Source organism: Rhinolophus sinicus, linkage group LG05 (assembly GCF_036562045.2).
Source record: "Rhinolophus sinicus isolate RSC01 linkage group LG05, ASM3656204v1, whole genome shotgun sequence".
Classification (NCBI taxonomy): Eukaryota; Metazoa; Chordata; class Mammalia; order Chiroptera; family Rhinolophidae; genus Rhinolophus; species Rhinolophus sinicus.
This window is the reverse complement of record NC_133755.1, coordinates 27,633,672-27,658,145: the sequence shown is the minus strand read 5'-3', so window position 1 is coordinate 27,658,145 and position 24,474 is coordinate 27,633,672. Positions and strand designations below refer to the sequence as shown.

The window sequence follows — 24,474 nt, the reverse complement described above, 5'->3', positions numbered from 1 at the left end:
AGTAAAAAGCAGGGATTGGACAATTGATTTGGGGTGATAAATGAGTATAAGTAATAACACTGAAGGGTAACAGAATATGCCACCCCAAAATATGACTGTACAAGTTCAGAACGTGTTACCCTAAAAAATGCCACTTTAGTATATTGATTATTTTGAGCTGTGAGCCCTTGAAAAACAGCAAATATAAGGAGAGGCTTTCTCTGACTACAGGTATCTGCCTAAAGACAGATCCCCCAAAAGGAACTCGCTTCATAAATTTCTCTGGGAGTTTCATCATCCAGAGAAGATTGACTCATCATAGGAGAGGAGACCAGAAGTACATACCACACCCAGACAAGCTGTCACAAACTATCATCCCTCCCATCGGTTCTTTGAAGGGCTCATTTGTCTTTTCTCAAAATCATTTACTCTCCTGTAAGAGACCTACACTCCCTCTCCCATTTGACTATTAAGATGGTATTTAAACTTCAATTTCAAGCCACCTCAGGGAGTGACTCATTTTTCCTTGGGTATCTCTCATGTATACATGAGGTAAACATATTAATAAACTTTTACTTGTTCTCCTCTTTTAATATTTCTTTTATTACAGAGGTCTCAGCTAAGAACATAGAAAGGTAGAGGGAAAATTACTTTTTCTCCCCACTATACAATGTGGAATGCATTCCTTTTAATCACCAGTGAAGTTTCTAGCAACCAGAAAAGAGTTTCATATGCTTATATGACTAGACTGTGGCTTATGCTCCATGTAGCCTATTTCCTCTCTATCAAAAGTCACATGCCACTGAATCAAAATAATTTCCTGTGGAAAAAAGCTACATTTGCAAGAATGTTAAATTGGGTAGATACACCTGGAAGCTTAGAAAGAAGCACATTACAAAATTAAAAATAAAGTTTACTTGAAGTTATAATACAGGGAATATATTCAATGGGAGCAGAATTTGTTACCCCAAAATATGACATTTTGGCATATGAATTATTTGGAGCTGAAGGCAGTCAAGACCCAGAAGACTCAAGAAAAACTTTTACCTCGCCCTTAACTATATAAAAGAATTGAGATGGGAGGGTTGGCTCAGGAGAGAGCTATTCCCGAAGGTAACATTTTCCTGAATGACCTACCTGTATGGCAGGGTAAACATCTGATTACCAAACATGCTTTCTCCTCATCATCTTATAAATTACCCTCTTCCCTTTTGAAGCCTTTGGTTGCTATCTCATTCCTTAGCCCAGGATGGTATATAAGCCCCAATTGACCAACTTGCCCTGGGGTCTCATATTTGTATGGGGCTCCTGTAGGTATAAAATTAAATGTTTCTCCTGTTCGTCTGTCTTATGTTAATTTGATTATTAGACCAGCCAAAGAAACTCAGAAGATAGAAAGAAAAATTTTCTTCCTCTATACTAAACTGTTGATTATTTTATATAGTTATTGATGCTGTTCTGAAATGATTAGTCTTCAGAGTTTAAATTCTTATCCTCCTCTGATGGCATGCTGGAACTGATTACAGAAAAATAAAATTTAATCTTCTTCCAAGTCATATGTTTTATAAGTGCATTTTAACTTTGGGCAATTGCATTTAAAATGAAAGGATTTCAACAGAATGGAAGCAGAATTAGGGGCAGTGTGAATTCAAAGACCGTCCATTTTCTTAAGCATCACTGAACAAAATTTTGTCCCTCTTTAAAAACACAGAGACTTCTCTGCTTTCCATATAACCTATCTCACATCTTCCATAGTGGCTTCCTAATTTCCCTATTTCTACCCAAGCACTCAGGTTCCTTTGTGAACCTATCTTAGCTTCTGTAATGTTGCCAGTGTTTCCTGTGGATAAAAGATGTGCCTTATGCCCTCATTGTCTTTTCCAGAACCCCTGATTATTCTAGCCATGACCAGCCACTCACGACTCCTTTCTTAAGAAATTACCTTCTGATTTTGCTATTAAAGAGGTAGAAGTTTTATGACATTATATAAAAAAAAATAACTTCATTGATTTGACAAAGAGACAAGAGGGGTGTTAAAAACTGAGCTCCCATCTAATATGGAGCCTCAAGTTCTGGGAAGTCCAGAAATTTCATAGCAGCCCTCATTTCAATAACTGAATTTAAAATAAACAAAAGCAAAGAGAAATTTTATAATTGCAGAATGAATTTTTCAATCTCATATTCTGGTATTCATTTCTGCAGTACAGTATTCAGATGACATTTAAAATTAAAATTTCCTTTCCATTTATCAAATATCTATATCCTTCCTCTACATCTGAACAAGGGATATCAGTAATGGCACTCTCTTGCAATACTTTAGCTTGATGATAATAAAAACACATAACTAGTTCCTTTATTATTCTTTCATTATTTGTTTGGGGAGGCGGGTTACTTTGGAAATCATCTCAGCTGTCAGTATCATCTTCTCTAGCATGAGTGTGTGTGTGTGTGTGTGTGTGTGTGTGTGTGTGTGTGTATGCGCGCGCGCGCATAGGGGTTCATGGGATTTTAAAATTATAGAGCATGTGTCTGAAAGTAATCCTATACATATTTTTTTTTGTAGCTAGGTAAGTTATCAATCACTAAGCATGACTAAAAATTATTTTACAAGAAGATCCAATGCCCTCAACTGGATTTCAAGTGCAAAAAAGAGGAAAATGCACATTAGTTTCGTTCCCTTCAAGACAACAGGTAAAAACATACCAAAAGAATAGATGGGATTAGGATCAAAGAAATCAGGACTCCTTTATATTTTCTCTCTAAAAACACTGGATGGGCACTAGGTTTTGGGAAAGTCAATTTAATCTTTTTTTTCATTTTCAACTTTTAATTTAATTGACTAATTTTATCAATCAACAGCTGACAATGCTTTTTCCTAACCCATGCATTGGATTTTCTATCATGGATAATGGGAAGGAAGTGGCTAAATTACCTAATACAAACAGAAACGTTTGTAGCAACTTTAAATTTGGGATAATTAAGCCTGTGTAACACTTATTTGCTGGTCATTATTCACCTTTATTTTTATTTAGACAGTGTGGTAGGTATCTCCAAGGTGGTCTCTGATGATATCTCCCTCTTAGTATTGATGCCTTCTGATGAACGCGGGCTTTCCATAATGTCTGGCTTCTTTCTAACAAGTAATCGATAACAATAATGTGAAGTTACTTTATTATTTAGATTACAAAAATAATGTGTGTTGTTTTTTTTCATTTTGGGCTTCCATCTCTTACTCTCTGGCTCACTTGCTCTGTGAGAAATCAGCTAACACGTTGTGAGCTGGAGAGACCCACATGGCAAGGAACTAATGTTTTTAGCCAATAGCCAGTAAGGACCTGTAACTTGTCAACAGATATGTAAGGTCCAGGGAAGATACATCAAGGGTTCACAGTTAAGCCTTGTGATGACTGTAGTCCTGGCCCAAACTTGAATACAATGTTATTAAGACACTCTGAACCTGAGGCATCCAGACAAATGCCCCAATTTATGAACCACAAAGACTGAGATAATAGATGTTGCTTTAAGTTGCTAAGTGTTTGATATTCGTTACTCAGCAATACATAATAATACAATCAGATTCTTTACCTTTCCAATAAAACTCCTATCAGTTTATAATTTTCTCACGTTTCATTCTGTTCTGTCAGTGAGTATATATAAACCATAAGTTTAGGGAAAAGAGCTACCATCATACTTTTTTGGTACTCTTTTATTTCCAATTTATGTTCCAAGTAATATTTTCTTTAAATATTATAGAAGACTGGGGATTTCAGGCTAACCGTTCTTACTTTACCAAGCTATATTTTTCATTAGGAACACTAGTTTCTGTCAATGGATAATAATCCTGTATGAGTATATATTTCTTTTAAATAGATTGGCATAGATCCCTGCATAAACTATTACTTTTCTTAATTACAGATAAGAATCAATAATGAAGTCATAATTTAAACCATATTGGCATACCTTTATTAAAAGATTCTTGAATTCAGATTTTCATCCAATAATAACAAGATTCGTAATACATACAAAATGAGAAATTAAGTTATGTTAAAAAAGAATATTAGATAAGTTCTGAGTCATGCTGTGAAATATTTTCCATAAGACAAAAAATCCTTATGGAGAAGACATGATTAAGTTTTTATTGAGATATACAATTTCTAAAAGGTTTTAGAAAGTTGAAGATATGCCATTTTGATTCACTCTCCAGTCTTGCCCCAGTAGGATGTAGTGGAAACTATGCATAGCAGTGGTTATATTTCTACAAAGTCAGTTTGTTGGATATTGAAGTTAACCAGCCACATTTGAATATTTGGTGGGTAACCATCAGAAAAATATTTTCCTATTTATATGTATGGTGGAATGAGTATATTTACTGTTTCTAAAGAATTTAGTTCTGAATTTAAAACCGTAATATATAGACTCGTTAGGTATTATAAACTACTCTCAGGTAATGGAGATCCCTGGCAAAGGTAATGTCACACGAAATAGAATTACAGGGTAAAAAGTCCCCTCAGAAGCCTTAGGATGGATCTGTCAGACATCCTCTTGGTTTCCACAGTCTTAATATAGAAGTTCCTCCTATGGATATATTCTCAGTTGTAAGAGAAAAAAAGTATTTTGCTAAATGTTTCCTGGTAACAGAGAATTGAAAGATAGAGAGTTCAGAGATAGAACTCCCAGAAGGAAGGACATTTTCTTCAGTTCTGTCCCTCAGAAAAGACTTTCTAACATTTTTCTTTTTTTTTTTTAAATTAAAGTTTATTGGGGTGACAATTGTTAGTAGAGTTATACAGATTTCAGGTGTACAATTCTGTAATACATCATCTACATATAACATTGTGTGTTCACTACCCAGAATCAGTTCTCTTTCCATCACCATATATTAGACCCCTTTCACCCTCATTTACCACCCCTGTTCCCCCTTACCCTCTGGTAACGACTAAATTATGGTCTGTGTCTGTGAGTTTTTGTTTCTTCCTTTGTTTCGCTTGTTCTTTTGTTGTTTTCAGTTTTATATCCCACATATCAGTGAAATCATATGGTTCTCGACTTTTTCTGTCTGACTTATTTTGCTCAGCATCATAATCTCAAGATCCATCCATGTTGTCGCAAATGGTACTATTTCATCTTTTCTCATGGCAGAATAGTATTCCATTGTGTATATGTACCACAACTTCTTTAACATTTTTCAAGAAGGGGGATAACATTATTTTTCTAAAATGGGATTTAATGAAAGCTGACTATAGTTTTAAGCAAGTTTCCCAATGCAAAATATTTCTTGGTTGAGAAAAGTGTTTATATACCTAATATTAACCTGTCTTTTTATAACTACACTGATTTGGTCAAATTAAATTGGATTCCAATTTCCTGTCCTGTTAAATTTGACTTTAAAAAATGCTGTTCTTTCTTGTAAAGATGTGTGGAGGAGGAAAAAAATAGTTTTCCTCCTACTTTTCTAAATTCTTCTGGCTGGACTAATAATTAAATGAACATGAGGCAGATTAACAGGAGAAAAAGACCAAATTTATTACATATGTGGTTATGGAAGTTCCATAAGAATATGAGACCCAGGACAGATTGGGTAGTTATGGTTTATGTACCATCTTGAGCTAAGGAGAAAGGGGGTCCTGTGATTTGGGACTTCAAAGTGCAGGAAGGCAATTCACAGGGAGATAGAGAAGCAAATGTTTGGTAAATAAATGTTTGCCCGGCCATCTTTACCGATGGATACAGAAAGGACTTTGATCAAATGGGCCTGGCGACCCTCCTCCCTGTCTATCACACACTAGTTCATGTTAAACTATAGTTATCTGTGACGATAGCGCCCTTCTCGAGTAGGTCCTCTATCTAAATTCTTCTAGGCAGTTAGGGGATAAACTCAAGGTTTTTCCTGAGTCTTTCGTTTCTTGAAAATAAACAGTTTAAAATACTCAATATCCCAAAGAGGCACGTTTTGGGATGATAAACTGTGTTCCCTTCAAATGTTCACTGTGGGACATCTGGAATCATTATAGGAGATAGATAGATAGATAGATAGATAGATAGATAGATAGATAGATAGATAGATAGATAATCATCTATCTAAAGGTATTTTAACCTTAGAAATATGTTCATAGACCTAGGACTTATGCAGATGAATTATTGATTTTATTAATTATTTTAGCATTTTTCTAAGCTGTCCCACAGACTTCTTTATTATAACAATAGATTTGATAGTATTTTCATATATATGGTAAATTCTCAAGAAAATTGAAACCTATGGAAAATAATTTTTGTAGAACAACAGTTGTAATGAAATAGAGATTGGTAAAAAATTATTCAGAATATTCAGGATACTCACAATACTATTTCTTTCAAACTTGAAACACAAGTTAGGTTTTCTTGGTAATGTAACAGTCAATAAAAATAAGATTATATGTTTAAAAGATTGTTATAGAAAATAAAGATAAAATGGAAAAGAATGCAAATTTTACCTAATTTTCAATTATTATAGCCTACCAACATTACTTTTTTGTTTTTTCACAAAAACATTTCTTGTTTCCAGTTCAATACTATTGGCAAAGTTTAATATTTTCTTGAGATTTCAATGTCAAAATGAACTTTCCTTTAAATTAGTCTGTTTTTCAATCTGCAGGCTCTTTTTCTTCTGAATGAATGGTTGTGATTGCAAATTCAATTGATATAAAAACCTCTAGTACTTAGAAAAAAGAAATGGGAAACAGCCAGGACATTTGATAACAAGTAATTTGCTATATTGTGTTTAAAAGGAACAGAAACTCAGTACCTTGAAGGAAAGTGCGTAATGGAAAAAATGCCCCAACAGTGACTAAAAAACAAGTTATAAAGCCAGAAGAAAATCTGCAATTTTGGATAATGTGACAGAAATAGCATAACTTGGAAAGAATTCTTTTTACCTAATCAAAGTTAACTCCAAATTGTTGGCTTTTACTTCAGAGAAAAATGTTCTAATTTCAACATAAATGTTCTCACTTTATTTTCACTTTAAATAATTTAAAATTATTAATCTAGATCAGCTAATGAAAAAGTTTAAGCATCTGTGATTTAAGGAAAAGGTACAGTAATTTTGAAGTGGGGTTATGTTATTTTAAAACATACTGTTTAAAGAAAGTAATCTTATGCAAGCTATTTTATGTTTCTATAAATAACATCAGAAACTAATTGTACTAAAGTTATTCACATCCCATCATGACACCTCAAATCATTTTTAGTAATGTTAATCAGAAAATTAAAGAATGATTAATGGTTACATCAAACTGATATATTTAAAAGTTTTCATATAAGTGCTTCTTTTGCTACACCAGGATCATTGGAAGCTATCTTATCATTTACAATTCCTTATCAGTATAAAAGTTTTAAAACTTCAAATCTTTAAAATTTAAAAGCAGTAGCAGATTGGTGTCCGTGGAGAGTGTATACCTTGGTTAAGGGTATGATAATATAGTAATTAATGTGGAAAAAATAACTTCAAGAACAGGGGTTAAACTAATCAGAACAGGCAAATTAGAAGTTGATAAAGTTGTGGTGTATAGATGAGTAATGGGGTTGAATGATACTGGGTGAGAGAAGGAAATAGAAAAAACATGCATCTCTTTGTGTCTACTTCACTTGCTTAGGCATTTTATTAGGCACCTTCTATCTTTTTTATAATAGTAATAGAGTGATAGGGTAGATATTATATTCATTTTACAGCTAAGCAAAGTCTGGATAAGTGACATTCCTCAGTCAAGGTCCCATTGCATATGTTTTAGATATAATTATTTGTATTAGATTGGTTAAAATACTTCTGTGAAGTTTACTTGAGAAACTAAGAGAAACTTGTCATTATAAAAAAATGTGTGACTAGAAGACTTACTGTACCTGATAGTATCATGAGCAAAGCAACAATGAGATGTGAAGTACCATACTGTGTGTGGGTAAGGGAGACAGAGTTTAGGTTATTAGATAGTAATGGAGCTTATAAGTGAAAGGCAGCTTGTAATTTAACTTTACGGGTTAAAAAAAACCCTTTAATACCAATGTAAGGAATTTGGACTTTATCCTACACTCAATGGAGGATCATAAGATCATTTTCACCAGATGGCAACCAAATCAAAATTACGGTCTAGGTTTTGCATTTCCTCAACCTGTTCTAGGAAAAACACATTCTCTAACATAGTATCATTTCCAAAGATTGTTCAACTGAAATGCATTCTTTTAATTTAGAAGTTAATTTAATTTAACTTATATTTAGAATATTTATTTAATAAATATTTAATTTAGAATTTAAGTATAACCTGGCAGAGGGACGGGGTACCCGCATCTCCCTACCCGAAGATAGCTTCATAAAAATTGTAGTGTTTCCATCAAATTTCTGTACTTTAATTTTCTTTTTTCCTAAGATTTGTGTTAATATAGCTAATATACAATATTATATTAGTTTCAGATGTATACCGTAGTTATTCAACATTTATGTACTTGAAGAAGTGATCACCATGATAAGTCCAACAACCATCTGATATGATACCACACTATCACAATATTATTGACTATATTCCCTGTGCTGTACACTATATCCCCATGACTTATTTGTTTTATACCTGGACATTTGAACCTCTTATTCCCTTTCACTCCTCCCCCTCCTTTTTAATTTTTCAGTTACAATCAACATTCCACACTATATTAATTTCAGGTGTATAGCACAGTGATCAGACATCCATACAACTCAAGAAGTGATCCTGCTAACTAGTCCAGCACCCATCTGGCGCCACACATAGCCATTACCATATTATTGATTATATTTCCTATGCTTCACTCCACATCCCATGACCATTCTGCAACTACCAATCTGCACTTCCAAATCCCTTTACCCTTTCCACTGTGCCCCTAACCCCCCTTCCATCTACCACTCCAATATATCTAGCACCTAACTGACACCACACATAGCCACAACACTAATGACCATATTCCTTATGCTATACCCCACATCCCCATGGCTACCCTGCAACAACCAATTTGTACCTCTCAATCTCTTCCCCCCTTCACCTAACCCCTGAATCCCCCCTTCCAGCCCGCAACCACCAAAATGTTCTCTGCATCAATGAGTCAGCCCCTGTCCTACCTCTCTGTTTATTTTGTTCTTTAGGTTCCATATATAAGCAGAAATCACATTGCATCTGTCTTTCTCTGACTGACACACTCCATTCTGTACAGTATCCTCCAGGTCCCTCTGTGCAGCTTCAGATGGCAAGAGCCCATTCCCTTCGATAGCCGAGGAGTATTCCCTTCTATATGTAGGTATATGCACCAACTCTTCTTTTTTTTTTAACATTTTTTATTAGTTTCAGGTGTACAAAACAATGTACTAATTAAACATTTATCATGTATATCCCTCACACAGTGATAACTCCCCTCTCCCCATCTAATACTCCTCTGACATTGCATACAGCCATTACATTTCCATGACCTCTATTCCTAATGTACTCCACTTCTTGAATATATATATATATATATATATATATATATATACACACACACACACATATAATTGTACTTGACATTCGTTATTGTGGAATCTAAAGAAAATAATAAATGAATAAACCAATCAGAGACATAGAGGAAAAACTGAGTGTTGCCAACTCCTCTTTATCCACTCATCCATCAATGGACAACCAGGCTGCCTCCACATCTTGGCCATTGTAAACAATGCTGCAATGAACATAAGGATGCACACATCCCCTTGAAATAGCATTTTGGGTTTGTTCGGATAAATACTCAGAAGTGGTATTACCAGGTCCTTCTTTGTCTCTTGTTATGGCCTTTGTTTTAAAGTCTATTTTGTCTGATGTAAGTATTGCTATCCCAGAGTTTGTTTGTTTCCAATTTCATGAAATGTCTTTTTCCATCCCTTTACTTTCTGTCTGTGCGTGTCTTTCAATCTGAAGTGAGTCTCTTATAGGCAGCAAATGTAAGGGTTTCGTTATCTTATCCATTCAGCCCTCCTGTGTTTTTTGATTGAGACATTTAATCCATTTATATTGAAAGTAATTGTTGATAGATGTGTAGCTATTGCCATTTTATTCATAATTTCGATTTTTTTTTTTCATCTTAAACTTGTCCCTGGTAATGCTTGTTTGGTTTTTGAACTCCTTTAGTTTTTTCTTGTCTGGGAAGCTCTTTATCTGTCCTTTAATTCTAAATAATAGCTTTCCTATGTAGTATAATCTTGGTTGTAGGTCATTTTTCATCGCTGAATATTTTGTGCCAATTCCTTCTGGCCTATAAAATTTCTGTTGAGAAATCATCTGACAGTCTTATAGGAGCTCACTTGTAGGTAACTGCTTTTCTCTTGCTGCTTTTAAGATTCCCTTTGTCTTTAACCTTCAGCATTTTATTTATGTTGTGTCTTGGTGTGGGTTTATTTGGGTTCATCTTGTTTCAGACGCTGCACTTTTTGGGCTTATATACGTCTATTTCTGTCACCAGGTTAGGGAAGTTTTCTGTCATTATTTCTTCAAATAGGTTTTCAATTCCTTGCTGTTTCTCTTGTCCTCTGGTATCTCTATGATGTGAATTTTGATACGATTGATGCTGTCCCATTAGCCCCTTAAACTATCCTCATAAATTTGGATTCTTTTTTACGTTTTGCTGTTGTCTTTGGGTGTTTTATGCTATCTTATCTTCTAAACCACTGATTCAATCCTCTGCTTCATCTAATCTACTGTTGATTCTCTCTAATGTATTCTTCATTTCAGTTATTGCATTGTTTATTTCTGACTGGTTGACGGAAACTTTTATAGGTTCTGGGGTTACATATAGCACTGAAGGCAGTCCTGGCCCTCAGTGACCTTAGATTTCAGCAAGAGAGAGACTTTCAATAAGCAAACAAATAAGGAAATAATAAAACTCTGATAAATACAATAAAATAGTTCAAGGCAATAGGAGGTTCAGGGTGGGGGTTGGGGTAGTGCACTGCAAAGAGAACATTTGAGCAGAGACCTGGAAGGTGTGAGGAAGTGAAACACGAACTCCTCTTAAGGCCAGCATTTCAGGCAAAAGGAGGAACCAGTGCAAATGACTTAGCCCAAACTATGCTCGCAGTGTTTCAGCCCTCCCAAGTGTGCTTGGAGTATGTGACAGGGTAGAGTTTGAGAAAGGGAAGAGTCACAGCAGATGAGTATCAAGGAGGTAGCTGTGAGCGGCCAACACATTGTAAGACATTGTTTGGATTTTGGCATTTACTCTAAGAAAGGAATTCATTTAAGGATTTTTTATATGAGTGACATCATTTTACTTATATTCTGAAAGGATCATTACGGGGCAGAGTAGGGAACAAGGGCTACAAGAGTCATACCAGTTATAAACTTTTGCAGTAATCCAGATAAGAGACAATGATGGCTTGGTATTTGCTTCTAACAGTAAAAAATCTTAGAATAGTAAAATCCCAGATCTATTTTGAAGCTCTAGTCAACAGACTTTACAGATAGATCAGGTGTGGTATATGAAAGAAATAGAGGAAACGTAGAATACTCCAAATGAGATAGGGTGGGTAATGAGAAGATGTTGGGAGAACTAAGGAATCTAGAGATTAGTTTTATTCATATTAAGTTTGAGATGAGTATTAGATATCCAACTGTAGATGTCGACTAGTTGTATACAAAAGTCTAGAATTCAGAGGAATAGTCAGATTCCAAGATATAAAATGGGGAATACAAAGAATATAAATATATTCACTACTATAAGATTGAATGGGGTCTCCTATGGAGTAAGTGTAGGTAAAGAGAAGTCTGTGGCCTAAGTCCTGGGGCTTTCCAACACTTACAGGTCATAGGGAAAAGGGAGAACCAGAAAATGAAGTAGGAACAATGGAAGTGGGAGGAGAATCAAGTGAGACTGAGGTGTTGAAAGCCAAGTGAAGAAAGAATTTATGATGGAATAAGTGATCAACAATTTTGATGACTAAAACCATTGAATTTGGCTGTGTAGACCTTGATAATAGCTATTTGTTGGTAGCATGGAAGAAGGTCTAATTACACTGGCTTAAAGGGTAAATGAAGGATAACTAATGGAGGCTGTATTTTCAAAGAATTTTATTACATAAGAGCGAAAAGAAGTTAATTGGAGTAGAATATGGGCACAAATAAATATTTTGTAATGGCATATTTTATAGTATCAGATTTTTATTCTAACTGAAATGATCCATCAAAAGTGAAAAAGTGGTAACATACCATGTTTCCCCAAAAATAAGAGCTAGTCGGACCATCAGCTCTGATGTGTCTTTCGGAGCAAAAAATAATGTAAGATCCTGTATTACATTACTATATTATATTATATTATACCAGGTATTATATTATGTTATGTTATGTTATATTATGTTATATTATATTATATTATGTTATATTATACCCAATCTTATATTATATGAAAATAAGACCAGGTCTTATATTAATTTTTGCTCCAAAAGATGCATTAGAGCTGATGGTCTGGCTAGGTCTTATTTTCGGGGAAACACGGTTGCAAAGGAAGGGGAAATTGAGTAGATGAGAGAGCATTAAATGTAATCTATAGGAATATTTTGTCCATAATAACAAAGATACGGGAAGGTTGGAAAATGTGATCTTAGGAGTAGAAGTTTTCTTGGACTACTTCTATTGGGATTCATATTATATCCCTATTGTCTTTTAAAAAGATATTGAAATCCACAGAATTAATTGTTCTTTGTGAAAAATATCATGGTATTTATATTAATGAAGAATTTTGAAGTCCTTTTGCTCTCAAGCCAGTGCTTTAAAAAACACATGATTTAAAGTAATTAAAATATATAGCTTCATAGAAGGGTTGATAAATATAAATATTATTTTAATGAATCCCTCTTTTCTGATTTGTTTTTACCTTTTGTGAAAGATATCATTAATTTTCTTTGTTCTTTCTATTTTCTAACTGGAGCATGCTAACTTCTCTATAACTATAGCTATTAGACAAATAAAATGGGAATGTAATTTTTTGGTTGACATCACTTTATGACACTTATTTGAGACTTCAGACATTTTTTGTTTCTATACAAATGAACTCATCTAAATTTTATTCAACTGTGGGAAAAGTATTTTACTGCACATAAAAACTTAGAAGAACCAACTTTATTTTGGAATAGTAGTCTTCCTAAAAATTTGTTCTCAGGAAGATATTCACAAACATGCTTATCAATGAAGAACTTTATTTTAATTTTCAGGTGAGTTCACCTAAATGAGCCAGCAGGATCTCCAAAGACTTGTTTTATTTCCTAATAAATTTGTGTATTCTCAAATCATAGTATAATGAACTGCTATGGGTATGGTTATTATCCAACTAAAAATCTACTGGTCTTTGGAAGGAAACAATGAACAGAACACTTGACATTTGCATTACAGTGGAGAAATTGAGAATATAAAAGAAAATGCTTCAAGTAGTCAAATAAGACTTGGTATTCCGGTTACAACTCTATCCTTTGACAGTGTCAACTCTAAGATGCTATTTAAGTAGCAGGACAAAATTTTCTCCTTAGAGAAGTGTGAATACCAAAAACAAAAAGGAATGTATCACCAAACATCTTAAGTCATTTCATTTTTTCATATATTTTATAAAATTTTTGAAAGAGCCGAGTTACAATTTAATAATTTCTTTTGAGTCACTGGGCATTTGGATATTTAGTAATATTCCTTACCTTCTGGAAATCCACTGTTATCTAAAGAAACTAATACACTTATATCGCCCTTTAAAATGAGATATATTCAGAATTACTGAAGGTTGGAAGGAAAATCAAGTTTGTAAGAAATGGCAGAAATTTTCACATCTAAATATTGATTTTAGATGAGCAAATATTATTATTTATATTTCCATAATTTATTAGAGAGCAAGTCAATGTGATTTAAGAAATTTCTTGAACGATTATTCAAAATAAATAATTTTCAAAAAGCTTTTCAGAACTGGGAAAAACCACATACATATATTTCATTATTATAACCACTTTTTAAGGACATATTATTAATTAGGAAGAGAATATAAAGAAAACAGTGACAAAGATAGCAATATGATTGAGCATATTTTATACAATTTTAGTTTTAAACTTTTCCAGATTATAGGAAATTTGCCCGTGTAACACTGAAAGCATTTCTGTTCTTTATTTAATACTTATGAATGAAACTTTTGCTTTATTTTAGATGAAATGATTCCTGGAAGATGTGATTGTGGATGTAGGCATAGATATTTTTTCCATTAGTAAAAATGTAGTTAAAACAACTCTGGATATTTCTATATTTATAATTAAACAACCATGGCAATAAAAAGGAAAAGTTTACATGGTTGACAACAACATTGATAAATTAATCTATACTCAACATTTTATATTTTGACCTTCTAAATTTTAGATCTAGGTGTATGTCTTCTACAATCATAAACTAATCAGTAGAAAACTAACATTGAACTCCTATAAAAGCCTACTTACTCATAAGTCATTCTGTAGAGTTGATAATCTAAGAAGATCAATCAAATTGGTTCATTATTATTGCTATTTTATTTTGACATTTAGTTTCATTCATATTGAAGAACAACAAATGCAGAAGAAAAGTTTTTCTTGCTCTGAGAAGTCACAGAGTATATTATTTATTTTGAGGAAAAAATAATTTTAGTAATTTTATTAAATGACTAGAAAATAAAGGTGAGCTTTTCATATAAAATTATCCCAGAAATAATTGATTTAGATTTTAACATATTGATAATGTTTTTCATCTCTTCTGCTCTGTAGAACCAAAGTATGACATGCTGAAATAATACCAAGCAAGAAAAAATACCAGGAAGATACTGAGTTTAGGCAGATTCTTAGCTATACTTAAAATATACTTATATATGCCTATTGGGAAAAGGCTGTAACATAGGGATTAACCTTTCCATGTACATTTTCTTTTATATAAGATAGGGGAAAAATAATTAGAACTGTCGAAAATAAAAGAGAATACAGCTTTAGGGAGAAGATATGAGATGACTGGCTTCTGGGAGAAAGTAGTAAATTTCCTTTAGAGTACAATTTGAAAGCAGATATAGAAGCAAGACCACTGAATATCAACATTTACTTAATGCCTTCCTCTGTATTTTGACTTCCTATCCATGCATAACCAGAAATAGAGATGTTTTCTTCTCTCTTTTAATACCCATGTGAAAAAAAGTAAGTGAATCAAAGCCTAATTTGTGTTTGTATTTATTTGAATTTCTCTATTCAACGTAACTTGAGAGTGACCTTATACAATCTTATACAAGAATGATTGTATATGATCTTACTTATATAAATCCCTCTGAAGTACTTAAAAAGGATGAATATTGGAAATTATGAGGAAAAAAAGACAAAAGTCAGGAAACAGAATTATACAAATTTGTGGAATTATACAAATTAATTTTCATCATTTTCCACTGAAACTGAATTTAGTTTTAGCTTTTTGAAAATATTTTCCACGTTCTAGTTGATGACTAATAGCTTTGTTAATGGAGCTATTATGCCTTAGCAAACTAATAAGGATTTTGCATGTCAAAATATGAGTCTTCCTAACCTTTTTTTATTTTCCCAGAACTGAATTGTTTTCTTCTTTTTAAAAATTATATGAACTGAAAAGCTGTTGTAAGTTTGAATAACCCACGATTCTACCAAAAAAAAAATCCCAAATTGCCTAAAACTCTTTATCATATATAAATATGATTTATTATATCATTTATATAATATAATCTACAATATAGGAATATTCAAATAACTATTTGAAAAATTTCTTGTCTGACCATTCAACGTGTTCCATGTCACTAGTCCAACCATTAGCATAACCTTGGTTGCTGGGCTTATTACTTTATTCTAAAACAAAGACTATTTTAATATATGAAACATTTTATAATATATATCATATTTACTGATTTATTTATATAAAATATTGCTAGAAAGTATTGGGGAATGAAAGGCTTTGTGGTAAATGTAATAAAGTGGATGCAAAACTAGAGTAATCTGAAATGCTGCATTGATCAAATTCTGAGCATGTCTGAACAGACCAAAATAAAGAACAGTCTACTCCCAAGATGATTACATGAGGTTTGACAATTAAGTCCATGGACTCATCCTAGAAAAAGTGCTACATATCTCATCGCTCAATACCACTACGGTCGCCTTCGAAGTGCTCCCCTTGGAAAGCTATGCACTGATGCAAGCGCCTAGTCCACCCTTCAAAGCAATTATGGAACTGTTTTTCTGGAATGGCCATCAGAGCTGTCATTGTATTATACTTGATGTCCTGAATGTCATCAAAATGTCTTTCTTTCAATATTTCTTTATCTTTGTGTAAAGAAAGAAGTCATTGGGGGCCAGATCAGGTGAGTAGGGAGGGTGTTCCAATACAGTTATTTGTTTACTGGCGAAAAACTCCCTCATAGACAGTGCTGTGTGAGCTGGAGCATTGTTATGATGCAAGAGCCATGAATTGTTGATGAAAAGTTCAGGTTGTCTTTTTCACACAGCGTTTTCAACACTTCCAAATAATAAACTTGGTTAACTGTTTGTCCGGTTGGTACAAATTCATAATGAATAATCCCTATGATATGAAAAAAGGTAGCAACAAGTTCGCGAACTTAATTGTCAGACCTTCGTGTATATACAATGAGGTTAGGGCTTTAACCTCCAATGTGAAATAGATATGTGCATTTCATCTGAGAGTAATCTTACTATTGGAAACCTTAACTGATCAGTAACAAAGAGAAAAATATTTCTGGTGAGAGTTTATGTTTTTCTTCCTCACCTGTAAAGAAAACTGTTCACCTCTCTGATCCTAGTCTGAATTCTGAGTAAGAAATGAATCTTTAATAACAAAAGGGACATGTTTTCTCAAGGACAGATTAATGTAGGAAAATCCTCCCAGGCCATATGATATATTAGCAAAATTAAAATGAAAGATTTCTGTGGACCTCTCTGTGTTGACACTGCAGTCAGTGGTTGTAAGAGCCTCAGAACCATGTGTCTTCAGGTTATCTGCCAATGAATCTTTCATCAAAAGTAGAGATTCTTAAGCTCTAGTGTCACTAGATATACAGCAGAGATCAAATTGCCGAGATACAAACTACAGCAAAGAGAAAGGAACAAATTAATCATACACATGACAACATAGATGAAAAGCAAAATCATCACGCTTAGTGAAAGAAGACACAAAGTAGTCCATATTGAACGATTCTACTTGTATAAAACTCTAGAAAATGCAAACTGATCCATAGTGATAGAAAGCAGATTGGTGGTCATTTAGGACATGACGTGGAGGGAGGGATGGACTATAGATGAGTATGATAGAAAATTTTGCATTTGGAGTTGATAGAATCAACTTTTGTATGTTGATTGTGGTAGTGGTTTCTCAGGCATATACATCTGTTGAAACTCATTGAAATGTACTCTTTAAATGGGTGCAGTTTTCTGGATTTTAATTATATCTCAATAAAGTTATTTTAAAAATCATACTTAGAGAATCAAGATTTCAGCAAGATCAGACTAGACTGTGTCAAAGCCTAAAGGAGCCAAGATATGTTCTTTGGATTTTACAAGTTTTGTACAATAATTTTCAAATTCTGTGTTCTCAATCACAATGAAAACTTAAAAAGACTAATTGACGCATTTTTTCACAGATAACAACTTCCTTACTCTGTACTGACAGGTGCTATTTGAATATATGTTCATTTTGTGTATAATCCTTTGGTGCTACATCGTGGTGCTATGGTATTTTAGTCATTGTGCTATAATCAGAAAAGAAGTGATGTGGATTTTATGTATAAATTTTGCATTCACATTAAGTGAATATTAACTTATGTCAACCAACCAAAGATTTGTAGAAGCTCAGATAAAAAAGAAAAAAACATGTCATTAAATCTTCACAAAGCATATATGTTAACATGTCAACTCAAAAGTGCTTGCCGTGTTCGTATAATGAGAGATAAAACTAACTTTTAGAGTTTTAATTTAATTTTATTTCTTTACTTTGTAGTTTTACTTATAGGTTTATAACATGTATAAGAGTTGTATGTCATATACACATAGTTTATATGCATATGGTTAAATATTATTGTAATAAGAATAGCTTAAAGTCATTTTCTTTAAAAAAAGCTTTTTAATTACTCAAGTTTGAGAAATAACCTAACAAGACTACTTTGAAGATGTTGATAATTTTGTTATAACTTTATATCTGGTAATGATATTTCTGTCAAAAATAGTATGTCATTAAATTCAGTTTAGAAGTATTATTCTTTTGAAGCCATAATGTACCCTCTGGTTGTTCATTGTAAATATCCAATATGTTAGTGATACTATAAATTAAGCAAAGCTTATTGGCTTGTCTTAATAAATAGCTATGACTCCAGACACTGAGAAAACTCATTTATGTTTGTAAATTGTAAATTATCACATGTATTAGAACATAAGCAATTCACAAATTGGGATTACAGATATGGCATGATTTTTGAAGAGCCGGGAGTGTCAGTATGCTTTTTTTGTTTTGAAAAGTGGATTTTTAAAAGATAGTTCTGATAATTTCCCTGTTGGTTATATTAAATACAAGAATGTTTTCCTTCCTAATTATAGTACGTAATGAGAAAACTAAAGGTTGAGAAAATTCCTTTAGTCCATTTGTTGCAGCTAATGCTAATAATAAAGGCATTTCCTGGTGATTTCTTTATGCCGCTCCATTAAAATAAACCTGAAAGACATGGCTCATGACTCCAATGGAAGCAAACAAGCTGACTGGTAATCCATCCATCCTTCAAAAACAGGAACAACAACAACAAAACAAGAATGCCTATTAGAAAAAGCCAGAATTTTTAATGGAAAAACATACATTACAATTAGAAGCCCTCCCTGCTCTTGCTTCCTTTTGTCCCTACCCAACAACCAACTGGAGAGCAAGCCTTGGGATCTTGGCACACTTCTACAGGCAACACAAACGTAGCATTCCTTTGGTTTTAGAAGAGGTTTTCCAAAGTGAATCCTTATAATGATGGGTTTAGTGAGGAGCAAATGATTTTTATGGGAAAGCTAAACAAAGCTATTTAGGACTTAAAATGGAAATATTCAGTAATACCTTTAGTGTGGCCAGTTATTTCCACACACTGAAATCTTTCTCGTATCAATTTTTGCCCTTTTTTTTTTTTTTTCAGAAAGGGAACAGGGAAAAGTATCATCACATATTACGCACAAAAAAGCCACAATTGAGCTTTATTTTATCACCTTAACTGCTTAAATAGTGTATAAGCGAACACTATCCAACACAAGATAGTTTAATGATCAGACTCATGTCTTTATTTCCACTGATCTGTGTGTTGACTTCTGCAAGTTATTTTCCCCTTCTGAATCTGTTTTATATCTTTAAATGATGTGGATAGACTACATCTGATATTTTGAATTAATGCTTCCATGGACATATCTCAGAGGCCCCTTGGGATCAGAATGGAGCGTGATTGAGTAGATGTCTATCTACCCGTCCCTCAGCTCCAAATTCACAACCATTCAATAGAAATGCACTGTTTCGTATTTATTTACTGGGTTTGGTGGATTTCTTTTTAGAGAAAATTGATCTAGAAATATGTTTTTAAGTGCTAGTAGCTATTAGAATGGATTATTGCTGTGGTGCATTCTAAGATCTGTACTTAAACCTATTAGCAATAGCAAGTGGCATGCAGAAATTGTTATTACTGTTAATCATGACACCAGCATGTCACCAAGAGACAGATTTTTTAGTATAATAAGTTCCCCACTTAAAACCAGGTTGCAAGGCACATATTTGTTCACAGTTAGTTATTTGGGAGATGGCAAGTGTTTTTCCCATAGAAACGGTTTTTAAGATTAAGTGCTTAGGCTAGCTGAACAAAAAAAAAAGAAAGAAAGAATAAAACAGAGAAGAAAAGAAAGAAAATGAATTTGATGCCAAAGTGAGAACAAACCATTTTCAATAAAAAAGAGTGGGAGAAATACTCTTACAAAAGCTGCAGTTAAACTCAGAAAGAAAAACAGTATTATAGATTGACTTTTAAAAATTTTATTTTTCAATATTTCAAAACAAATGTCTTCAGAGATATTTAATCTACTTGACTATCTTCTTTGGTTTTAAAAGTTATCCAGAGACACGACTGGTGAGAAAGCTCTTTGTTGGTGTTGGCATGGTGACTGTAAAATTTAAACAAAACAAAACAAACAGCCAATGGCCATTTAACTTTATTCAGAATGAGAGATTTGCTCAACCCCATTTAAATCCTGGTATCCCTCTCCAAGCTAAAGAAAACTCTAAAAATTTGTGTTAAAAGTAGGGAAAAAAGCAGTGACAATAGCTTTCACTATCTCAATTTTTTAAATTTTGTTCAGAAACAGATTTCTAATCAAATATGCTGATAACTCAGGGTGTAGCTCCATCAAGACTGGTGGAATGTTTATATGTTTTAAAAATATATCCTGAGGTAAAAAGTTTGTTTAAAATATCAGTAAATGGAGGTCTATGGGGAAAAAAAAAAGTCTAAGTAGCTAGACAATTTAGTCAATAAAATACAAATATATAGTTATTTTGAATGATATTAATTCTACTTAAGTAAAAGTATCATATTTGAAAATTTTGCAATATCCTATAGAAAAGTCTCTTTTACTTATGCTGTAATATTTTCTAACTAAATATTGTAGTGGGAGATGATTCAGAATCTATGGCTTATTAATACATTGTTCGACATTCTGAACAAATGGGACAAACTTCAAAAGTGATCATAATAATTTCTGTAAAATCCTATGTTCACCAACCTTAGTTCCTGGATGTTTATATGTTTTGTCCTTCTTGACCTTCCAACAGTAGAGTAATTGGGCATCCCACAAATATAGTAGTTTCCATGAGCCTGATTGTGGGAAATGGAAATCCCATATTATTATATCTCAAGGTTATACTTAACCATGGAGAGAGTTACATGATCATTCTCATCTCAAGGCTAATATGCGTTGGATACTTTGCTTAAATTCTGAAACCTTGCAATTAACAAAGAAAATTTGCTAGTAGTTATTCTGTAAGTTCTGTAAATAGTTAATCTGTATTGCTTCATCATTAAAATAAGAATTCTCCATATATTTATTCTTTAAGCACTAACACAGAGCCTCTTTCTTTAATCAATCACAAATACACAAAATTCCTTTCCCCACTTTTATGATAGGCATGCATTAGTATATTCTTATATAAACCAAAAACAATCATCTTTCCAATTCTCCACTTCTCTTATTATAGCAAATATTTAACCAAACAAGAAATTTGAAGTTTGAGCATATTCCCACAAGATTTTAAACATTAGAAGGAATGTGCTTCCTAGGCAGTTATTTTTAGGAAGGTAGTATATATTTTTCCAGTCAGAGGTTTCATTTTGATATGAGCATGATTGATACATCATGTATAGTAATTCTGTGTCATTTGTGGGCGATAAGCATCACCAAAAACACACACATGCATCATGTGGTATATGAAAATTATGGCTTGATTAAATTTTTGTTTAATTCCGGAACACTACAGTTTTCTTGGAAACATACATTTCAGAAGAAAAAAAAAAAAAGATTCCTTTTTCTGGGAAAGCAAAATGAAGGGGCCACGTATGACATCTTTTTCACAACATATTTTAATGGTCTTCCAACCCTGTCAGCATATTGTTGGATGTTGCCTTTCCTCTGTCTTTCTTTTTCCCTCTGTGGTAACTGAAAGTGACTGAATGGGTGAGAGAAAGATGTCCTAGAGATTACAGGGTTCTTCAGCAGCAAGTTGAAACTTCTTTCTATCTTGATTTGTTTTCTGCACTGCACATATGTAAATAATTACATACCTAACAAAAATTTTATTTATTATAAATCAAAACTTAAATACAATATTCTAAAAATTATACTTATATAACAAAAATGTTTCTATTAATTTCTTGCCAAATGTTATTATACAAGATATACAATATTTCTCAATTCTAAATAATGATTTCCCCAATCATGAAAAAAGAAAGTGGCTTCTAGAAACTCAAAGGTAACAGTTTCTTGTAGTCTATCAAAATTAATCTAGTTAGTAAATGAAGGGCTTTGTAAGATTCTGTTTCTTAACTCTGTTTCTGAAGTCTTAACCCAGAATATTCATAAAATTTATTACATATGCACTAATATAGAATTCTAGTTAAATGTAATTTAAGACATACCTGTTTCAGAAAAGATATTAAATTGGGTTGCAAAATATTAAAAAGTGGCTTAAAAGTGGAATGAAAAATAAGATACAATATTTGGGATATAAGAGAGAAAACAGAAATAAGAATTAAAATGTCTTATGTAGTAGTTAAGTAGTTACAGTAGCTAAAAACATTACAACAAAACACTTAAAGTTATATATGCCCACATGCTATAATATACACAGATCTATATCTAATTGCACCCATTTTAATAATATTGCTTTTTAAAAATGTTTTATTAAAGTATAATATAGTAAAGTGCAGCTCAAAGATCTTGTACGTGTGTGTATGCACCCAGGTAACTACTAGTCATATTAAGATAGGGGGCATTTCAAAAGTTTCCCTTATGTCCCATATCAGTAAGTACCCTGCATACCCAAAATAACCACCATTCTCTCTAATAGGTTAGTTTTGCCAGTTCTTGGACTTCACATAGAAAAAAAATCAGACACTATGTATTTTGTGTGACTGTCTTCTCTTTATCTTCATATCTGTCATCTGTATCTATACTGTTGAGTGTAACATTAATTCATTCTTTATTATTAAGTTGTAGGCCACAGGATTTATACTACAAATTATTGATATGAGCATGCTACTGGAAATGGGCAGTCTAAGCCTCTTGTTCTTTCTCCACAGGTTATTCAAGCATGCCTACCAGTCTCTTTTGCCACCTCTCATCTCCAAAGGAGAACAGTGGTAAGCCAAAAGTGGAAGATCCTGCCTTTTAAGATGGTGTGTTATTTCTTTGTTCTCTACTTTAATTACCGTGAATAAATAATCCACTGAGCTCAGAATTCAAAAGCCACAGAGAGCCACTCCCTTTCATCCTTAATAGAATGGCAGGGTTCAGTGACTGATAAACAAGAATCACCTCTGCTAGCTCTAGGCAAAAGAGTAGGCAGAATAAGGAGATTTGGTGTTAACAGAGATATTTCAGCCATTCTTCAGAAGAACAGGACACAAGGCTTGGGAACATGCAAGCAGCCAGTCACATATTGATGGACGTGATTTGAGAAGTATGTTACTAAGAGTACTTTGAGTTGCTGTATGTGAGAACTCATATCAATTTCAGGTTGAAAAGTTTATTTTGCTCCATGGGTCTTTATACATCATTTGATCTAAAAGCATGAAGTGTAATATATGTAATTAACTTATCATAGTTTGTTTCCTATCTAAGTACCTCTAGCTGTTTCCTTTGCTGGGGACCTGCATAAGAGCCTTTCATTTTTAAGTATGGTTTGCATCTCAGCAAATGAAATTACATGTCATCCAAGACCAGGGTCTTTCTTGTAGTTCATGTTTTCTGTAACAATTAAGTGTATTTTTATTATAAACATGTTTTATAACCTCAAAAACTTTGGTAGAAAAAATATTTTAAAATTGATTTTATTTTATTCCTTAAAGTTGTGTTTTTGTGTGCTTTTATATTTCTAAAATGGAGAGAAATTTTCTCAGTGCAACATATTGATTTTTAAATAAGTAACAGGCATTTTCCAATTCTGTGTTCCATTTTGCTTCCTACTTTCTCTTATTTATTGAATTATTCATTTACTTTTATTTCACTTGCATCACACCCCAAAATTCAAACTACACTCTCTTACCATTTTAAGTTCCAGAAAAATTTTTGACATTTATAGATAAATCAGTTGTTCACAGAGTAAATCAATGTCATAAGTTATATAGTATTAAAATGAATAAGGCATCTATAATTTATATATATGGTCATTCTTAATTTTTTATAAAAATTGTTTTTTACTATCTGTGATATTAAATGAAAATATTTGATTTGGTCAATAATCCATAAGTGCTTTTTTTCTCTACATCATTTTTTTCTAGTAATGCACTATTCAAATAAGGAAAAGTGCTCATTTTTGAGAAAATACCATAAAATCATGGTGTTTAATTTTTATATAAACAATTCAATAGCCTCATGTTCATATAAGGATTATGTGTTGCAATGTTTTGTTATAGAGAATCTTCACCCTGCCATTGAAAGAACAACAGCAAGCTCTCATCGTACAAAGGTAGGTCGATATTTTTCATTCTTCTTAAGATGCTTGTTTCTGTATAGAGAGAGCAAATTTGTTGACTTAAAAACCAATTTCTGAAGAAAGTTCATTTCAAAAAGTAAAAATTCTTCAACTGTAAACTGTTCTAAAATGTTCATTTTTAAGCATGTAATTATCATGAATTAATGCCTCATTATGCCTTGATGATCTCTTTTCAATGATTATTTCAAATGGGAGATGT

General features: G+C 32.8%; 1 long non-coding RNA gene across 1 annotated transcript in view; it reads left to right on the top strand.

Moving 5' to 3' along the window:
- Positions 1 to 24,243, top strand: part of LOC141571820 (uncharacterized) — a 155,076-nt gene extending 130,833 nt beyond the window's left edge. Inside the window, exons 2-3 of the long non-coding RNA XR_012496877.1 lie at positions 22,861 to 22,956; positions 24,196 to 24,243. This is a non-coding gene — a long non-coding RNA (uncharacterized LOC141571820). The remainder of the gene's footprint in view (positions 1 to 22,860; positions 22,957 to 24,195) is intronic.
- Positions 24,244 to 24,474: the final 231 nt, after the last annotated feature.